Below are 21,289 nucleotides of genomic sequence, written 5' to 3' on the forward strand. Positions count from 1 at the left end.
TTCCTCAACCTTCATACCAGACTCAGCCAGCTTTGCTCTGCAAGTAGACATGTTGATTGAGAAATACTTTTCCAGGCCGGACATATCCATTGGAGTGAATACATGCTTCCTACACTCTGCCTTTGACTTTCTCATCAACTCAAGCTTCCTATGCCCTTAGGATTTATCATAGGGGCCAGATCAAACTAAGAGCCCTAGCCCTTTCTCATCCATTCACTGCCCTCATGCCAAGTACAAGGCCAGAATGTTTGCACATAAGGAAGAGAAGATTTTTTTTAACTATGCGTACAACTAGCAGATAGTTATCAACATTTAGCACTTTCCCCCAAAGCAAACAAGAATCAAGAGTCGTTTCAGGAATGCTTGCTCAGTGACAGCCCCCTTCAGCCTTCCAGCTAAAGTTCTCCAAGTTTCCATTAAAGATTTGTTTCTCTTATTCATAAAATGCGGTTTGGTCTCATTTTACTATTTCTGTGTCACAAGATTCTCCTGTCTGGTGTCATAGCACAGATCTTAACAAATTATGCCTGAACTCAGTGGCTTAAATCAGCAACAATCACTCATCCTTTCTTTTCTGTGCCATGAGGACAGAACCCAGAGCCCTACCTGTGCCAGGCAAGCCTCCACACTCTCCTACCAAGATACCTCCAGGCAATGCAATTTTACCATCTCCCAAAGTTTCTGTAAGTAAATCGTTCAGGAGAGGCTGACCTAGGCAGCTCAGGTTTCGGAAGTGGGAGCAGCCAGGGTGGTGACTGGGGCTTCAAACACCTGAGACTAGATTGATGCTTCCAAGATGGGTCAGTAACATAGCTGGTAGGTGGAAGCTGGGCTGTGTGCAGAGGCCACAGTGTCCCACCATGTGTCCTCTCCAGGACTGCGTCAGTGCCTCTGCAGCATGGTATCTGAATTCCCTTGGACAAAGAGCCAAGAAAAGCAGAGTGAATATGCTACCTGACCTCAGATGCCACATGACAGCATTTCACAGTATTTGCTGGGTGTTCGGGTCAAGACTGCTCAAAGGTTACATCATGTGGAAGGATCAGCAAAGAGTGGGCATGTGAAAATGGGAGTATTCGGGGCATCTTGGAGGTGTTTATCTAGCACGTATCCATTGCAGTTTTACATTAACTATGATCATGGTTTCAGAACCACTGCTATGTACTATGCAACCACTACTATATATGCACTATATGCACATATGTACATATGCTTGTACGTGTTGTCGTATGTGTATATATCAATTTTTCTTTCTTTCTTTTTTTTTTCTTACATGGCTTTTATTTACAAGTGTTTTTTGGAGGACACTACTGATTTAAACACCTAGGAACATGAACTCTTTCAGGAAAAGTCTGCGGGGGAAATAGATACTCAGGCCCGTTTTCCCACGGTTTCGTCACCTAGACAGACCATTAAGCTTGAGGTGAGGCCACATGCTGCAGTAGCGGCTCTTGCTCTCAAGTCTGCATTCTCCAGTTCTGAAGGTTCTAGAATGTTCCCCCCTCCTCCACTGGCTTCTTTGCTGCCTTCATTGGTGGCCTTGCTGTCCCAGAAACCTGCCTGGCTCACCCCCTGGCTTCTGCGGGAGGACAAGTTCCAGCAAGGCCCACAGAATGTGCATCACGGTGCTCAGAACCAAAACCAGGGTTTCTGCAGCAGCGCATGCGCTCCGGCCCTGAGGAAACCCTATCAATGCCTCCTGCTCCATTTTGGCATCACCAGGCTCTTATTCCAGCCTTTTTTTTTTTTTAGTTTTTTTTTTGTCAATTTTTCTTTTTATTTCTTTTCGTTTTCTTTCTTTCTTTTTCTATTTTTTTTTTTTTAAATTTTCAAGACAGGGTTTTTCTGTGTAGTTTTGGAGCTTGTCCTGGAATTCTCTCTGTAATCAGGCTGGCCTCGAGCTCACAGAGATCTGCCTGCCTCTGCCTTCTGAGTGCTGGGATTAAAGGCATGCACTATCACCACCCTACTCTTTTTTCAATTATATGTATGTGAGTAGGCCTGTGAGTGGGTGTGTGCACACGTGAGCAGGCGTTCACAGAGGCCAGAGGCAATGACTCTCCTGGAGTTAGAGCTTTAGCTGGCTGTGAACTACCCACTATGGGTGCTGAGAACAGAATGGAAACAAGGTCTCTAACCATTGAGACCTTTTTATCTAGCGCTTGTTCATAGATTTTTCTTCCTACTTTTCCTCCCTCCCTCCTTCTCTCATTATCCTTTCCTTCCTTCCTTCCTTCCTTCCTTCCTTCCTTCCTTCCTTCCTTCCTTCCTTCCTTCCTTTTTTTCTGGTGTGGGAGGTCCTTCTGTCTATGTGTTGCTTTTATTGGTTAATGAATAAAGAATGGCTTTGAGCATGCCTATGGCAGGGAAGAACAGAATTAGATGGGGAAAGCTAGGCTGTATGCTGAGAGAAAGGAGGGCCAAGACGGAGAAATGCCATGGAGCTGCTGGAGACAGACACTGGGAATTTTACCCAGTAAGCCATAGCCATGTGGCAATACACAGATTAATACGTAAGAGTTAGCCAATAAGAAACTAGAGCTAATGGGCCAAGCAGTGATTTAATTGATACAGTTTCTGTGTGATTATTTCGGGTCTATGCCAGCCGGGCAGCCAGCAAACAACAAGTGACCCTTCTTCAACATTTATTCCTTTTTTTCCTTTCCCTCTTCCTTTTTTTCTGAACCTTGGCTTCACTATGTAGCACTGACTGATCTTGAACTCGCAGAGACCCAGGACCTTTGTTTCTTGAGTGCTGGGATTAAAGGTGTGTCCCACCAGTCCTTGCTTCATAGATTTTTCAAAACCAAGCATAGATTTATGTCTCTGCTTGGTCATTATGTATTAGTTTCAAAATGTGACAATGAATTATGTTTTTCATAGTAAATATTTAATAGTTTTGCATTAATATTTAAAGCTGCATTACTCTACAATTTTATTGAATTTGTTTGGATTTAGGCATTTATCTAAAATCAAGATAATCAGATTTTTAAACTAATATTTGCTTCATAAAATGATTTTGAAAGTTTTTCTTATTTTCTCTGCTTTGGGACAATTTTTGTGCATTGAAACTACCTTGTTTGGTTTGGCAATTTTTTTCTGAGAAATCTTTTTGTGTGTGTGTGTGTGTGTGTGTGTGTGTGTGTGTTGTGTCCTTGTGAGAAGGATAACTAACATTTTCCTAATTTCTAAGAATCAGCTCATTTTAGCTTCCTAAGTTGAGTAAGTCTGATAATGTGTACTGGCTGGTTTCGTGTTAACCTGACACAATTTAGTGTCATCAGAGAGGAAGGAGCCTCAGTTGAGAAAAGGTCCCTATGAGATGCAGCTGTAAGGCACTCTCTCAATTAGGGATCAATGGGGGAGGACCCAGCCCATGATGGGTGGTGCTGGTGGTCCTGGTTCTGTAAGAAAACAGGCTGAGCAGTCCAGGGGAGAAAGCCAGTAGGTAGCTCCCCTCCAAGGCCTCTGCATCAGTTTCTGCTTCCAGGTTTCTGCCCTGCTTGAGCTCCTGTTCTTACTGTGTGGCAGTGTGAGCCAAATAAACCCTTTCCTCCCCAACTTGCTTTTGGTCATGGTGTTTTGTCATAGCAGTAGAAACCCTGACTAAGACAACCTGTATTTCTTCAAAAATTACCCCCTTGATACTGATTTTCAAATTTATTTGCACAGTACTACAAAATTTTCTTTTGTTTTGGTGATTTTCCCTTTTATCACTTTTTATTTTATACAGTTTGTGCCCAGCTACCCTCTTCTCTTGAATAAGTGAACTAGTGATTAGCCTAACCTATTAGTATTCTTCAAGAAAGCAGGCGTCTTAATTTATTAACCAGATTTTCTATAATTTCTGGTCTACTATGATTTTTACTTTTGTCTGTTGTTTTCTGTTTGTGCTGACTTTTGATTTACGTTGTTGTTTGAAAAAACATTTTAAGTTGGTAACAGATATTTTTTCCTTTCTTTCTTTCTTTCTTTCTTTCTTTCTTTCTTTCTTTCTTTCTTTCTTTCTTTCTTAAAAATTTCCACCTCCTCCCCACCTCCCTTTTCTCTCCCCCACCCCCTCCCTCTCCAGTCCTAAGATCAGTCAGGGTTCCCTGCCCCGTGGGAAGTTCAAGGTCCTCCCCCCTCTATCCAGGTCTAGAAAGGTGAGCATCCAAACAAACCAGGCTCTCACAAAGTCAGTTCATGCAATAGAATCAAAACCCAGTGCTATTGTCCTTGACTTCTTAGTCAGCCTTCATTGACAGCCACATTCAGAGAGTCCGGTTTGATCACATGCTCCATCAGTCCCAGTCCAGCTGGCCTTGGTGAGCTTCCATTAGATCAGTCCCACTGTTTCAGTGGGTGAGCGTACCCCTCACGGTCCTGACTTCCTTGCTCATGTTCTCCTTCCTTCTGCTCCTCATTTGGACCTTGGGAGCTCAGTCCAGTGCTCCAATGTGGGTCTCTGTCTCTGTCTCCATCTATCGCCAGATGAAGGTTCTATGGTGATATGCAAGATATTCATCAGTGTGGCTATGGGACAAGGCCAGTTCAGGCACCCTCTCCTCTGCTGCCCAAGGAACAATCTGGGGACCTCTCCTTGGACCTGGGAACCCCTCTAGAGTCAATTCTCTTGCCAACCCTGGAATGGCTCCCTTAATTAAGATATTTACTTCCCTGCTCCCATATCCACCCTTCCTCCATCCCACCCATCCCATTCCCCCAAGATCTTCCCAATCCTCCCCTTCTCCCTTCTCTCTACCCATTTCCCCTTACAGTCTCCCGACCCCGTGAACCCAAGTTTTGCCTGGCAATCTTGTCTAATTCCAATATCCAGGAGGATAACTATATGATTTTCTTTGGGTTCACCTTCTTATTTAGCTTCTCTAGGATCACAGATTATAGGCTCAATGTCCTTTATTTATGGCTAGAATCCACTTATGAGTGAGTACATACCAAATTCATCTTTTTGGGTCTGGGTTATCTCACTCAGTAAAGCGTTTTTTTTATATCCATCTATTTGCATGCAAAATTCAAGATGTCCTTGTTTTTTACCTCTGAGTAAAATTCTAAAATGTATATGTTCCACCCCTTCTTTAACCATTCTTCTATTGAGGGACACCTAGGTTGTTTCCAGGTTCTGGCTATTACAAACAGTGCTGCTATGAACATAGTTGAACAAATGCTTTTGTAGTATGATATGGCATCTCTTGGGTATATTCCCAAGAGTGGAATTGCTGGGTCCTGAGGTAGGTTGACTCCCAGTTTCCTGAAAAACCGCCACACTGATTTCCACAGTGGCTGCACAAGTTTGCATTCCCACCAACAATGGATGAGTGTTCCCCTTACTCTACATTCTCTCCAGCATAGGCTATCATTGGTGTTTTTGGTTTTAGCTATTCTGACAGGTGTAAGATGGTATCTCAAAGTTGTTTTGATTTGCATTTCCCTGATCGCTAAGGAGGTTGAGCATGACAATTGTCTTTTGGCCATTTGAATTTCTTCTGTTGCGAATTCTCTGTTCAGTTCAGTACCCCATTTTTTAATTGGGTTAATTAGAGTTTAAATGTCTAGTTTCTTGAGTTCTTTAAATATTTTGGACATCAGACCTTTGTCTGATGCGGGGTTGGTGAAGATCTTCTCCCAATCAGTAGGTTTTTGTCTTACTGACACTGTCCTTTGCTTTATAGAAGCTTCTCAGTTTCAGGAGGTCCCATTTGTTCATTTTTTTATTGATATAGACATTTGTCAATTCTTTTTTTTTCTGACCAGTTTAAATGTTTCTCACAGATTATTTTTTGTTTTTTTTTTTTGTTTTGCTTTCGGAGATAGAATTTCTCTGAATAATAGCTCTGGTTGTCCTGGAACTTGCTCTGTAGACCAGGCTGTACTCGAATTCATAAAGATCAGTCTACCTCTGCCTTTCAAGTGCTGGGATTAAAGGCATGCACCACCACTGCCTGGTTCCCACAGATTCTTACATCTACAGTTTTCATTATTACATTGTCAAAATTATAATACCGTGGGTGGAATTTTTCCCCATCAGTTAAGATATAAGAGAAAAACTTAGTTTCCAGGTGTTTTGATATTTTAAAATGTTGCCATTAACCTTTCGTTGCCATGATCAGAGATGGTTATTTATTGCATACAGTATATGACATACTAATGCTTTCTTTGTTTCCCAGTCTTTGACCAGTTTTGCAGATGTTCTTCATTCTTGGCATGGTAACACATCCTCTGATCAGGGTTTACTGTCTGAAGTGTCTCCATGAGACATGGATTAGGTCTTGCATGGCCCCTCCTGTGTTGCTTTGTCCTGTGGAAGATGGAAAGTGTCCTTGAAGTCTGACTAGTGTGCTTCCTCTGTAGTTTCTATTCTATACAGGTGGCTGCTGCGTCACTTGATGCATGAATGCTGCTGACACTTTGAGTTGTAGCATGTGGCATTTAAAGCATCATTCATTTTGCCATACTCTCTCTTTGGCTACTCTTCTCCTCTCCTGACAGGAGCACTGCAAACCTGGCTTCCTAATCGATTTGTCTTTTGTAGTCAGTGTTTTTCAAGTTGCCAATTTTTTGTTTGTTGCTTTTTGTTTAAAGTTTTTAACTGATAGGTGACAGTTTTACACCTTCCTGGGAACATGGTGGCAATCAGATAGTATATAAAATGGACAGATGTGAGATTTCCCTCTGTATGCCGTGTATATGTTTTATTAACATTGGTTAATAAAGAAGCTGTTTCAGTTGATGGCTTAGCAGAGTAAAGCCAGGCAGGAAATCAGAACAGAGATAGAGAGAGAGAGAGTAGACAGAGTCAAGGAGATGTCCTGTAGCTTCTGAAGGAGAAAGGAGCTCAGAACCTTTACTGGTAGGCCACAGCCTCATGGAGACACACAGATGAATAGAAATGGGTTAATTTAAGATATAAGAGTTAGACAGGAATATGCCTAAGCTATTAGCCAAGCAGTGTTGTAATTAATATAGTTTCTGTGTGATTATTTGGGTCAGGGTAGTCGGGAAACAAATGAACAGTCTTCTTCTAGAATGGGTAGTCAGCATTCCCGTTTTGTTCGCATGGATTACTTGTCCTGTGAAATCCAGCCACATGCTCTGAAAACACTGAAGTTACCCTCCAGAGGCTCACATGATGGGGATTGTGACCTTCCACAGGCCAGCAACAACTTTGCCGGCTATGTCAGTGACGCAGGGCTTTGCACATGCGATTTACTACTGAGTATATTTCAATCCAACACACACATCTCTGAACCTTGGGAGACACCTGGCTAGGTAGTGTTGGCATAAGACAGTGGTCTGTCGTCATGAAAGTTAAGATGGTGTCTAGGGTTTCAAACATCTGTGGCTAGACTGTTGACCCCAAGATGAGTCACTTAGGTCTCTCTATGTATTTCAGGCTGGCCTCAAACTGTGATCTTTCTGCCCCAGCTCTTGAGTGTTGAAATTACAGAAATGTACCACTAGGATCTAGTTTCAATTCCCTATGTACACTAAACACGGCTTCCTAACAACATGTTATTGAACACTCTATTTTCTTCAGTATTTATGTTTTATAATAGATGAAGTACTCAAAAACATAACTGTATTTCTAAGCTGCTTATTATATACCATTGATCCATTCAACTATGATTGATTAATAAGAATATGCCATAATATTTGAAAGCCCAGTTTTAGTTCAATGTTTTAAAGTTGACTTGGTTATGTCTGGGCCTTTATTTTCTCTTAGTCGTCTTAGAATATATTTAAGTTTCTCAAAGACATTCAGATTGAAGCTTCAGAATTTATAGGTCAGTGGTAGGAAGATTCAAAACCCTAAAATAATTAATTTTACATAAATCATGATCTTTCCCTTGTTGTTATCACTCTTGCTATCATTTTGATTTTAATTAAAATTTTGTGGCAATAGAGGTAGAACTAAGGGCTTTGTTCATGCTCAGAAAATGTTCTTCCTTCAAACTACATCTCTCATCTCCTTCCTGGTCTTTGCTAGATTTTAAAACCGTAGAGAAGTATTGTTATTTATTGCTTAGGTTAATTTCTAGATGTATATTATAGAAGGAGTCATGAATTTGAGAACAAGTGGAAGAGGGAGACAGGAAGAGAAAGAGGAAGGGGTAGAAGTTATATAAATACAATACTCATCTCTAAAATTCTAAAAAAAAACAACTAAAAAACTAAGGAAGTACTAATTCCTAAATAGACTGGTGAGAAACCTGTCCATCCTTTCAAAATAAGGCAAAAGGAAACTGTGATCCTCGGTGGTGCTTTCTCTAGGAGAAAAAATTCCCTGGGGCAGAAAAGTTCCTCTACCCAAAGGATGCTGGAGTTGACACAAGAGAGCCTCATGGTGTGATCAAACAGTGCTCAGCGGCACAGCCTCAGAGTGGTGGCCTCAGCCGAGGGATCTCAGCACCTGGAACAGGGCTACACGCACAGTGGCACAGTGCCTGCTCCGCACCTCCCTTATGAACTCTGCAAGTGACAGGGGACAAGGAGCGTGAAATTCTTTGACAATTTTTTTAAATGATTTTGTTATTTATGATCCTTGTATAAAATTTGCTATCTCCAAGAAGTTTTAAATTTGTTTTGAGCAGTAATTATTGACATTCTTCATTTATTGTCTTCAAAAATCCAGACCTAGGACTAGATGGGGTCTTGCTTTGTTGCATGGGCGGGGCTTACCCACAATCCTTCTGCTCCCTGAGCACCTGGAAAACAGGTGTGCATCTTCTGCATCTGAATATCTGGCTTTTCCCCCTTCTTTTTCTTTTCTTTTTTCTTCTCCTTTCCTTTCTCTCTGTTGTAAAATATTATTTGAAGGTGTGTCACATTTGTTTGTGCTCTGGACCCTTTGCTGAACGATGTAGAGATGTGTTGCTTTTGTTCACGCTGCATTTGTTTAACTCAGTGAAGTTGTGTTACTTTGCCTGCCTAAAACACCTAATGCTAATAGATGTAAATCACTCAGAATTAGTAATACCTCACATGTGGGACACACTGTATACATTTTAGATATTTTCATTCTGTAAATTTTTCTGTTGCGGACATCATTCATTCATATGAAAACTCCCGTGGGATTTTTTCTTGTGACTCCATATTATAACCCCCTTTGTGTCTCCTGCAGTACCATAACATGAATTTTCATTCATTGGTTCATTCAGCTACGATCACAGTGTATTTTCATGCAAATTATATTTTAAGTAATTAATTTTATGTTAATTAAAAAATTCAGTTTCAACCAAAGTTGTCTTCATATCTCTGCAATGTTGTTTGCTTACAGGGCTTTATCCCAGGCTCTAGCCAAACTGTTCAAGAATAAATAAATTGAAACAAATCTGCCAGTAGAAAAAAAGAGCACCTAATGGTCTAATAAAGAGCAGAACAGCCAATAGCTAGGCCAGAGAAAGGGCAGGCGAGGCTGCCAGGCAGAGCATATATACAGAAGAGGAGGCACAAGAGAACAGGGGAGGAAGACACTAGGGGTCAGCCACCCAGCCAGTCATGGAGTAAGAGTAAAAGTAAGATACACAGAAGTAAGAGAAAGAAAACTTCCAGAAGCAAAAGGTAGTTGGGATAATTTAAATTAAGAAAAGCTGGCAAGAAACATGCCAAGCTAAGGCCGGGCATTTGTAAGCAAGAATTAAGCCTCCGTATATGATTTATTTGGGAGTTGGGTGGTGGGCTCTCCCAAAAGCCCAAAGAATAAAGAGTGAAAGAAAATCCAACAACCTCCCCGCTTCTGCCCCCCCTCTTTATTTCTATTTTTTATTTATTTTTGAGACACGGTCTTACATTAAAGCTCAGACTGCTCTAGAACTCTCTATGTAGTCCAGACTGATTTAGAACTCTCAGTTATGCCCCTCTCTCAGTCTCCTAAGTACTGGGATTACAAACACGAGTCAAACCACACCTTGTCCCTGCGCCTGTCTTTAGAACCATTTTCTTATGCTCCTCAGCGTTTCTTCCATTTTACTGACTCGAACCCGGCAACTGGCAAGGAGCAGTTTCACTCTCATGAGGCAAGGCAGCTCTGGTGTGTCGTTTCAGATGGCCCTGCAAGCTTTTCTCTACCCATAACCTCACTAGCTAGAAATAGCACAAGTGGAAAGCCAGCCCTCAGTCTCCGCTGAAGCCAAAGGCTTGCAAGACAAGCCATCAGAAGCCACATGAGTATCTACGCTTTAAAATGATTGAGTCCCGTTCAAAGAGAGCCATAGATAAGAAAGAAGAGAGGACCAATGGATCATAATTCTATGGAATAAAGGACCTTCCTGCATGCCATGTTAAGGCTCAGAGTGGCATAGTACAGTGATGCATACCTATAATCCCAGCACTTGGGAGGTAGAGGCAGGAGGATCATGAATTCTAGGACTGCTTCTGCTATATAGCAAGTTCAAGGCCAACCCTGGTTACAAGAGGCCACATTTAAAAAACAACAGTGACAACCATGACAACGCACAGTGGGAGTCACTGGAGTGGGTTAGATAGGTGGTTCGGGAAAAGGCAGATGAACAGAGACCACAGGTAGAACCCCAGACCTCATCCCTTGCTTTGCTTGAGGTCGTGGTGGGTGGAGCTCTTCCATTCAGCTCTGTATCAACCACATAGCCTGCAGGGGACTTAGCAGGGCAGCTTTGTCACGTGGGCCCTCCTTCCCCCACCCCAAGCCATCTTTCCATCTTTTCTGGTTTCCTGGCTACACAGAGAGACAGCTGTAGACAGTGTCCTTGATGCCAGCTCGCCAGGGGAATTTTCCACAAAGCACGGGGATTTGTCTCACCCGACTGAGAATGCTGTTTTTCTGGATGGATCTCTGTTTATGCATGAGGAGACTTGGCACCGGTGAAGTGGTAGCTTATTTTCCTTTTTTTGTTTGGTTTCATTTTGTGCTTCAGAAATAGAACAGCTTAAGTCTCGCTTGCTTTTGAAAGCTTCAGCTCTCCCTACAGCATGACTGTAAGTTCTTTTCCCCCTAGGTGAGATTGTGAAAAACATCTCATCCAGCTTTTGTTAAAAGCGATGCAGATGCAGGGCAGGCACACTTGGGAGGGACTTGTTGTCCTTGTTTAATTTAATTTGTAAGTCTCTGAAAGGGAATCTTCTCTTCCTATATACAAAGTATATGCTCACTGAAAAGAAATTAAAACAAATCAGAAAACACATAAAAAAGAAATAAATAAAATTGACTGCTAATTAAAATAACATCACTTTAAATCTGGGAAGGACCTTGTAATTAATCCAACTCATAAAATTATTTTATCAGTCATATAAGTGGGCTCTAGAGAAGGAAAGCAACTCATTCAAGGCCACACAGCTGAAAAATAAGTGTTAGAACTAAAAATCTTCCAGTTTTCTTTTCTGTCTCTTTTTTTCTTTCTCGTTCTTTCTCCCTCCCATTCATTCATTCATTCAATTTCTATGAGACCATAGTCCAAAATTACCTCCACCTCTCTATCCTCCTGTCTCAGCCTTCTGAGTTTTGGGCTTACGGCTTACATCATTGCATCCAGCCTATTTCCCATCCATCTGCATGTGCATGTGGTGTGCGCATTGTGTATGTGTCCTATTTGGGATTAGCAGTCAGTTTGACACAGCCTAGAATCACCTGGGGGAATAAAAGAGTCTCATCTGAGAAATCATCTTTATTAGGTTGGTCTATAGGCATGACTATGAAGAATTGTCTTGCTTATTATTTGATATGGGGGCCCAGTTCACCGTGGGCAGTGCTATTCCCTTGATAGGTGATCCTGGGATACATAAGGGAACTAGCTGGACACGAGCCTCAGAGCAAGTCACCAAGCAGTGTTCCTCCAAGGTTTGCACCCTTGAGTTCCTGCCCTGGCTTTCCCCAATGATGGACAAAGACTTGGAAGTCTGAACCCAAGAAATCTTTATTCTCCCTGCATTGCTATGCTGAACAGTTGGACGTCAATCTGACGCAAGATAGAATCACTTGGGAAAAGAGAACCTCAGTTGAGAAAATATTTCTATTAAGCATGGCCTGTAGTCAAGACCATAGTGCATTTTCTTAATTAATGATTGATGTGGGAGGGTCGAACCCATTGTGGGTGGTGCCTTCTGTGGGATCATGGTCCTGGGTGCAGCAAGTCATAAGGAAAGCCAGTAAGCACCACTTCCTCTGTGTGTTCAGCATCAGTTCCTCCGCTGGGTTCCTGCCTTGCTTGAGTTCCTGTCTTCTTCAATGATTGAACAGTAACGTTGGAAGCATAAGCTAGTAAGCCCTTTCCTTCTCCAGTTGCTTTTCGTTATGGTGTGTCTTCACAGTTAAAGCAACCCTAAGTAAGACAGTTGCTTTAAGTCAGAGTATTTTATCACAGCAACAGAAAAGAAACTAGAATAGCTGTGTGTTCCAATGTTGTGGGGACATGTATGTATGTACTTGAGTGCATACGCATGTACACACTTGTGTGCATGGTTGTAAAGGCCTGGGGTGCATGCCAAGTATTTTCCTTGCTCTCTACCTATGACTTAAGACAGTGTCTGCCACTGAATCTAGAGCTCAGTATTTCACCTAGCATGGCTAACTCGCTTCAGAGATTCCCCCTCTTTACCTCTGTGCTGGAATTACAAGTGTACCACCACACTCCTCTGCCGTGGGTTCTGGGAGTCTGAGCTCCTGACCTCACCTTTGCAAGGCAAATGCTTCGCTCTTTGAGCCATCTTCCCAGCTCCATTTTTTTTCTTTTTTGAGTAACCATTTTTTTCTTGTGCCAATGGTTTCTAAAAATCATGTTTTCCTTTTTAGTGATGGAATATTTTCTTTAACACAAATATTTCGCAGAAGTTCATGTAAAATGAATGTGTTCTAGTTGGTTGAAAATTGGTGAGGAGGGGGATGTGTACACTTGGTTAATTCACACTCAGGATTCTGGAAACACACACACTGTGGGGCCTAGGCATGGAGACGTATTCAGTCACTTAGTTATTCACTGACTACTCACTGGCTGTGCATTATGCACCAGGCACCTTTCAAGGTATGATAAATCCAGCCTTGAGCAAAGCAGACAGGAGAGCCAATGCATGCAGACTGATGTGGGGGTTCTCACATGGTCTCATGGTCTGCAGCTCAGGTCCTCAAGCAATCTGGTGCTGGGGGGTTCTCACAGGGTCTATAACTCAGGTCCCAGCGTGCAGTCTAGTGATGGTGGAGGGGGGAGGCGGTTCTCACAGGATCTTGGGATCTGCAGCTCAGGTTCCAGCATGCAATAGAGCTGGTGGGGAGGGTGGTTTTCACAGGATCTTGGGATCTGCAGCTCAGGTCCCAGCAGGCAGTCTGTTGCTGGGGAATTCTCACAGGGTCTCAGGGTCTGCAACTCAGGTGCCAGCATCCAGTCCAGTGCTGCGGGTTCTCACTGGGTCTTCAGCTCAGGTCCCAGCTTGCAGTCTAGTGCTTGGGGGGTGGTTCTTACAGATCCTGGGATCTGTAGCTCAGGTCCCAGCATGTAGTCTGATGCTGGGGATGTTCTCACAGGGTCTCGGGGTCTATAGTTTAGGTCCCTGCTGGCATTTTTTCTTGCAGGTCTGGACAGCCCCTGTCATTTGAAACACAGACAACTCTGAGTACAAATCAATCCAAGAACCTCCAAATTGGTATTTGTGTTTTTCTAACTCAAGTACTTCTTGGTTTTTCTTTGTTTAGAAGTCACTCATCTCTTTAGTGCTCACCAGAGCTTTTTTTTTTTTTTTTTTTTTTCTGTAGCTGGGAGTAAGCTGCCTTGGACCACTCTCATTAGAGAAGAGGAGCTTGTCAGGCCCACCGCCATCACATCAGCAACCCATAGATAAATCTCCTAAGCAAAATGAGTCTCCTCCTTTTGTACAGTATGAAGGAAATCTCATTCCTGAGGGACACTGTAGTCCGAGGCTGCTGGTTCATTCCCGGCTGTCCAGACTCGAAATAACCATACAAAACTATATTAATTGAATCACTGCTTGGCCTATTAGCTTATGCGTAGTTCTAGCTAGCTCTTACATCTTCAATTAATCCATTTCTATTATTTTATATTTTACTATGAGGCTCATGGCTTACCAACAATGTTTCAGTTTGCTGGCTCGGGTCTTTCTCCTCTGGTGGTTACATGGTGTCTCATTGACTCTACCTACTTTCTCCCAGCATTAAATTTTGTTTTTCTGCCTATATCTATTCTGTCCTATCACAGGCCAAAGCAGCTTCTTTATTCATTAACCAATAAAAGCAACAAATATACAGAAGGGGTTCCCACACCATTGCCCCTTTTCTGTTCAAATAAAAAGGAAGGTTTTAACTTTAACATAGTAGAATTACATATAACAAAACAGGTATCAAGCAAGAATTACAGTTACAATATTGGCATCTGCTTTATCTTTTATCATAACTAAGGAAAACTATAATTATAACTATGTTTTCTTCAACTCCATCAAAGACTCCAGAAGGATATAATATTATCTAAGTAAGCAGGAAGTGCATTGTCAGCAGCTTCCAAAACTCTAGAATTGACAGAGACATCTGGATAGTCACCCAAGGTTCTTCTATAGTGTTGGGATACCCATCTTCAGCCTACAGGCCCATAGTATCCTGCAGACTTTTCAATGAAGCAGGAAATTTCAAAGTTCCACCTACATTAGTAGTTTGTCAGTCACTTTCTTCTGTGTCCTGCAGGCTGTCTGGAAGACTTTCTCATGAAGCAGGAACTCCGAAGGACCATCTCGGTTTTAGGCTAATTCAGCATTTTTCTGTGAGTCTAGTTCATACAGCATAACATTAAGCAATCCAGGTAAAAACATTTTCTTGCCCAAATGGCTAGTAAACTCTATTTTACTATCTTTGATGCCCATCTTCCTCTTGAAGTAATTGGTGCTGCCAGGAGCAGATGTGTCTCAATGACATGAGAAATCTAAGTTCTTAAAACATTTAAATGCCATATTATGTTAGTCTTTGAAAGATTTGAAGAATAACTATCATTCTAAAATATATTTCTGTATATCTAGAAAACCTAACTAATATGACTACAAGCTAGACTATTATGAATGATTGATTATCCATTAATCTGTATTTATTAATTATATACTACATTTTTAAATGAACTGTACAAACACAATACTTTAATCAAGAGCAGAAATATACATATAAAAATTGACCTTACATTTGTATGAACAAACCAAGATCCATACCAATGCAAAGTATCCATATCTATAGCACATCCCCCTTTAAATATAAACAAACATTTATAAACAATCATTTAGGGAATTTGGGTGTTGTTGTCTACTACTTCCTGCTGATTGGTGGCACTGTTAATCAGGTCTGTCATGGGGTAACCTGTGAGGTAGGTCCATCTCAACCAGAAGTCCTGAAGCTGTCATGGATGTTGGACCATCTGGGCCATTGTTTCAGGGTGTCTTGTTTGATAAACCACATTAGTCTGGAAGGATTCCACAGGTTCTCATCCTTTGTGGAAACAAAAGTAGAACCTCTTTCCCAAAGCAGCATATCCTTAGACCCAAATTTTGAAGTCAATATCCCTTAAAAATATATATGTTGGTTTAGCTTAGCAACCTATACAATGAAATGTCTCTCTGTACTTAGCTCCTTCACAGTCAAAAGTTCAAAGAAAACACAATAATATACATAATCCAGACTCTCTGTATATATTCCATCTCTATGTGGCTTATTTTTCTTTACTTGTTTAATCTATGACTGTCTGTACTCTTTTATATTACCTTTACTGTCTCTTTAAAGACTTTACTTTTTGTTTTGTTTTGTTTTTCCAGAAAGGATTTCTCCGTGTAGCTTTAGCACCTGTCCTGGAACTTGTTCTATAGACCAGGGTGACCTCAAACTCACAGAGATCTGTCTGCCTCTGCCTCCTGAGTGCTGGGATTAAAGGCATGGGGTCAACAACATTCAGCATGACCTGCTTTCCTATGCTGCCATAGGCATAGACTCTGACACAGAGCTGTGATCTCTAAAACCAACTCCACAAAGATGTTCTGACTTATTCCACATGTCTATGCACCATGGTATGCATTCATGCCCCCCTACATGCGCGCGCGCACACACACACACACACACACAGAGAGAGAGAGAGAGAGAGAGAGAGAGAGAGACAGAGAGAGAGTGAGAGTGAGAGAGAGAGAACACAGAATAAGCCAGGTGTAGTGACACACCAATGCTTTACTTCTTTTTATAACTGTCTATACTCTTTTTCCTCTCTCTCACTCTCTCAAGCCTATGTACATTTGTAAACACAGTGCATCTCATTTAGAGGTATTTTATATCTAAATCTGTCCTATTATGTATCTGAAATCCTTTCTGACCAGGACCGCTCCTTAAAATGCTAAGCAGTGTCGATAGCCTTTTGGCTCTGCCCAGTCCAACATGGCAGTGGTCTGTTCCTGGCCTTTGAGACTGCCCGTGGGGAGCTGTCCTTATCACCTCAACTCTGGTAACCAGTTGGTCCATGCTTCCACCAAGTAACTTGCAGCACACTGCCCAGAAACCCCATTCAAGTCCTTGGCCTCCTGAAAGAGCCAGAGTTCATGCTTGTTGCATGGACCTGGAAGTAGCCATTTGGAAACCGTGTGTTTCTTTTCTTTTCTCTTCTTTCTTTCTTTCTTTCTTTCTTTCTTTCTTTCTTTCTTTCTTCCTTTCTTCCTTCCTTTCTTTCTTTCTTTTTGTGTTATCACTGAATCAGGAAGACCTTTCTTAAAGGAGCTGTGACACGGCACCAACAAACAGCCCATCTAAAAAAATGTGGCTAAACTTTGTTTTTTGTGTGTGTCTAGAATTCCTTTCCAGTCTCTCTCAGGTTTTATGTAGATTTAGCTAGCACACATTGGTACCAGTATGTAGTTGGGGAGGCCGCTCGTTTGTTTCTTGCTGCCCAAACTCAAAATAACCACATAGAAACTGTATTAATTAAATCACTACTTTGCCTATTAGGTTATGCATATTTCTAGCTAGCTCTTATATCTTAAATTAATCCATTTCTATTATGTTATATTTTACCAAGAGGCTTATAGCTTACCAGTAGGGTTCCAGCTGGCAACTGCATGGAATCTCACTGACTCTGCCTACTTTCTCCTAGCATTCAATTTTGCTTTCCTGCCTCGTTCTATTCTGCACTATCACAGGCTAAAGCAGCTTCTTTATTCATTAACCAATAAAAGCAACACATATACAGAAGGACTTCCCACACCAGGACACAATTACAGCATCTGTTTCTGCTGTCCCCAATGTGCTATATTCTAAGTAGAAGTTTGAGCAGTGGTTCTCCGTATCCACAAAGGGTGTGCTTCTAGACCTACAGTGTGTTCCTAAAATTGTAGTTGGTATCAAACTTCATCAATGCGACGGCTTTCCTGGACACATCTGGGATCAAAGTGAGCTTGGAAATGAGATTAATAGTAATTAATAGGGCAAGAGATGAATAGTAATAACTGATAATATATTAGAATATATATAATATGGCATAATCAAAGTCATGTAGAATGTGTGAGTGTATATTTATGGAAATTTTCATGTAGTATTTTGTTTCTGCCTTGCCCTCCTTTTTCTTCCATCCCTCCCTTTCCTTTCCTCTCATTCTTTGACAGCCAACTATAGGTAATTAAAACCCTGGCAAGTGAAACTGAATAAGCAGAGAGACCATGGGATAGACATGATCTTCTCTCCAACATTAATGGCAAACTCACATCTTGAGTCAGCTGGCCATTTTTGAAGCTGGCTACATGGTTCTGCATACCTTTGGATCTGGCATGAAAGCAGGAAGGACAGATGTTACTATGAGCATGGGGACAAATCTTGGCTCTGCCATGTACTGGTTGCAAATTCCTGGCAAATTATTTAACTTCCCTCAGTTTCAGTCCCCTTCAGTACAGATTAATATAGCAAGCATGAAAGCAGAACTATCATTGTGAACAGAAAACTACTGATATGGAAGAGGCAAAGTGTCTGACTTGGAGGAGGTTAATGGGAGCATAAGAAGGTGCAGAGTGAGCAGGTCTGGGAGGGAGGCCTGAGGTTCTGCATTTCCAACAGGCTCTCCAGTCTTAGCTAACATTCAAAGACTTAGGACACAAATGTTCATACCTTTAGAGTTTGACATGTGATTGAATCTTGCCTTTCCAGTTTATGTGGGCAAAACATTTTGTATGTTTAAATATGTTTCTTTATTTTTTATGTTGGAGAGAGAGAGAGAGAGAGAGAGAGAGAGAGAGAGAGAGAGAGAGAGAGAGAGAGAAAGAAAGAATGCATGTTGGAGATAGGAGGACAACTACTTTTGGGAGACCTCTTTCTCCTTCTACCATGTGGGCCATGGGAATTGAACTCAGGATGTCAAGTTTGGTGGCTAGTGCTTATATCCATGGAGTTATCACTATAAACCCTGAGCCTGGTTCTCAAATGAAGTCATTTGTATTTTTTTTCAGGGTACATGGGACTTAAGAGAACAGTGTCAGAATCACAACATTATTTATTATTATGATTGCTGCTGATGCTGTTTTTGCTATTTTTAGTTAAGGTTTTGATAAATCACACTACTGTTGCGAGGAGTGGGGGTTGCTGGTTGATTCCTGCTGCTCAGAACTGAAATAATCACACAGAAACTGAATTTTTTAAATCACTGTTTGGCCCATTAGCCCTAACTTTTTATTGGCTAATTATTACATATTAATTTAACCCATTTCTATCAATCTGTGTATTGCCACATGTCTGAGGCTTACTGGCTGAAGTTCCCAGCATCTATCTTGTGTGGCTCCATGGCTTCTCTCTGGCTCCACTATTCTTTCTCCCAGCACACAGTCTAGCTTTCCTCACCTAGTTCTGTTCTTCCCTGCCATAGGCTCAAAGCAGTTCTTTATTCATTAACCAATAAAAGCAACACACAGACAGAAGGACCTCCCATGTCACACTACAAATAGACAATGGAGATGCTGGGGAAGGGACTGCAGCAACTGGCAGAGGACGTTCATCTTCTGGATGGTGCCTAGTGTAGAGAGAGACTCAATGGTGAATTGATGGTGTCTATTACATTCACCATGTGTCTATTCCCCAGTGGCTACTAGGACCCCACTTTTGTGTAGGAATGGCAGGTCATGATGAGTGTTTGGTTATAGGCTCCCTAACCTCCTTTCTAGGTCTATCTATTAGTCAATAACATTGAAAAAATAGTTGTACTCACTGAGTCTTTATTTTCGTCTTCTGGAGAACACCAGATTTTAGTTTGTGGGGTTATGGCATATCTTCTGAAATTGGGACCCCAGATGACTGAAGTTAGGGTACTTGGTCAGGTCTTCTATGTTGAGCTTGGATTGTCTGCTTTGTCAAAGAGAGACCAGGGTCTGGCTCAGCTCTTAGAAGACTGCTGAGGGCCCAGGGAGTCTTCCAAGGTTCGTGCACTCATCTCTTCCATTTCCCTGTTTTCTGTTTCTTTATCTTTGAACTACATTTCTTTTTTCATTTGTAAATAATTTTTCTTATTTTCTAACCTTTTTCTCTTTCTTTTTCATTTTTTTTGGTTCTTTTGAGACAGAGTTCCTCTGTACAGCCCTGGTGGTCCTGGAACTCTGTAGGCCAGGCTGGCTTTGAACTCATAGAGATACACCTGCTTCTGCATCCCAACTATGGGATTAAAGGGTATGCCACCATATCGGCATTCTCTAACTTTTTAAATTAGCAAGAAAATAATCAGTTTTATTTTAACGTGTTCATATACATATGTAGTCATACTTTGTTCAAACTTTCCCTCTGTCTCTGCCCTCCCTTGTGACCATTCTCCTATTTCTGATCCTCATTTTCCCCCTTAATAGTCCAAATAGTCCTGCTTTCTGCTATCATGTCCCACACATCCTGTTACCCTATCTTATTCCTCCCCTTCTCGTTAGGGTCTCATACTTCCTTTTCATGGTCTCCTTTTGCACTTTCATTTTACACACACACACACATACACACACACACACACACACACGAACCTTACATTAAATTTAAATCCATATTTTGTGTATGATATAAAGCACAGTGAGATTATCATTCTAAGTCTGGATAACTTCACTTAACACAACTATCTTCAACGCCATCCATTTTTCTGTATATCTTACCACTTCATTTTTTTATTATAGTTGACCAAAATCCTATCTTCATTCATTCATCTGTTGATGAGCATCTACTCAGGCTATTGTGGACAGTGCAGCTGTAGGTATGAGTGTGCACACATCTCTGAGATATATTGACTTGGAGCTTATATGTACACTCACTATAGCTGTGGGTGTGCACACATCTCTGAGATATGATTGACTTGGAGTCCATTATATGCACACTTATGAGTTGCATAATAGTTGAACAACATTCCACAACCCACGTTCTTCTTTATATAATTTACCTAAAAATAATTCCTTAAGTAATAGTAAAATGCCTATGCACAAAAATAGGAAACACTGATGATGATAAAGAAGAAAAGAAGTACTTCAGACTTCTCACCTTCCCTCCCCCACTCCTTCCTTCTGCTGGGCAGCGTCTCCTTATGTGCCTGAGGCTGGCCTCAAACTCTTCTTTCTGCCTTAGCCTCCCATGTTCTGGGATTGCAGGCATGTACCCCTACACTTGAGGATAATTTTTTTTTAACATTTTGAAGTAAGATTTCCAAAGTTGTTTATGTATGTGTGTCCCACAGACATAAGAATGCAGTTTATATTGTCTATATTTTTAAATTGTTGTAAAGAATTAAAAATACTAATATTTTGTGATGTGTAAAGTTTGTATGAAATTCACATCTGACTGTCCATGGGTGCAATCTTATTGGATAAAAATAAATATCTGCAGTTTATCTATGGCTACATCCCTGGCACAGTAGCAGCACAGAACAATTTTGTCAAGCTGAGATGCTCAGAAGTTGCCCTGTTTACTGACTTGTTTTCTGTTGCCAGAGTAGTTGAAGACCTGGTGTGGGAGAATTGTCTGTATCTGTCAATCATATTTTAATAAAACGCTGATTGGCCAGGCAGGCAGTATAGGCAGGAAAGCCAGACAGGAAGTAGGGGTGGAGCAATGAGAACAGGAGAATTCTGGGAAGCAGGGAGGTTCCTCAGCCACTCCTGTGCAGACCACCGAAGAGGCAGCATGTAACTTGCCCAGCTGAGAAAGGTATGGAGCCATGTGGCTAATGTAGATAAGGATAATGGGGTAACATAAGTTATAAGAGCTAATAAGTAGCCTTACCTAATGGGCCAATCAGTTTATAACCTTATGGAGTCCTGTGTGTGATTTTTCTTTGGGCTTGCCGGCTGTGGAGTACTGGGT

Source organism: Myodes glareolus, chromosome 13, assembly GCF_982192425.1.
Source record: "Myodes glareolus chromosome 13, mMyoGla1.1, whole genome shotgun sequence".
In the NCBI taxonomy this organism is placed as follows: Eukaryota; Metazoa; Chordata; class Mammalia; order Rodentia; family Cricetidae; genus Myodes; species Myodes glareolus.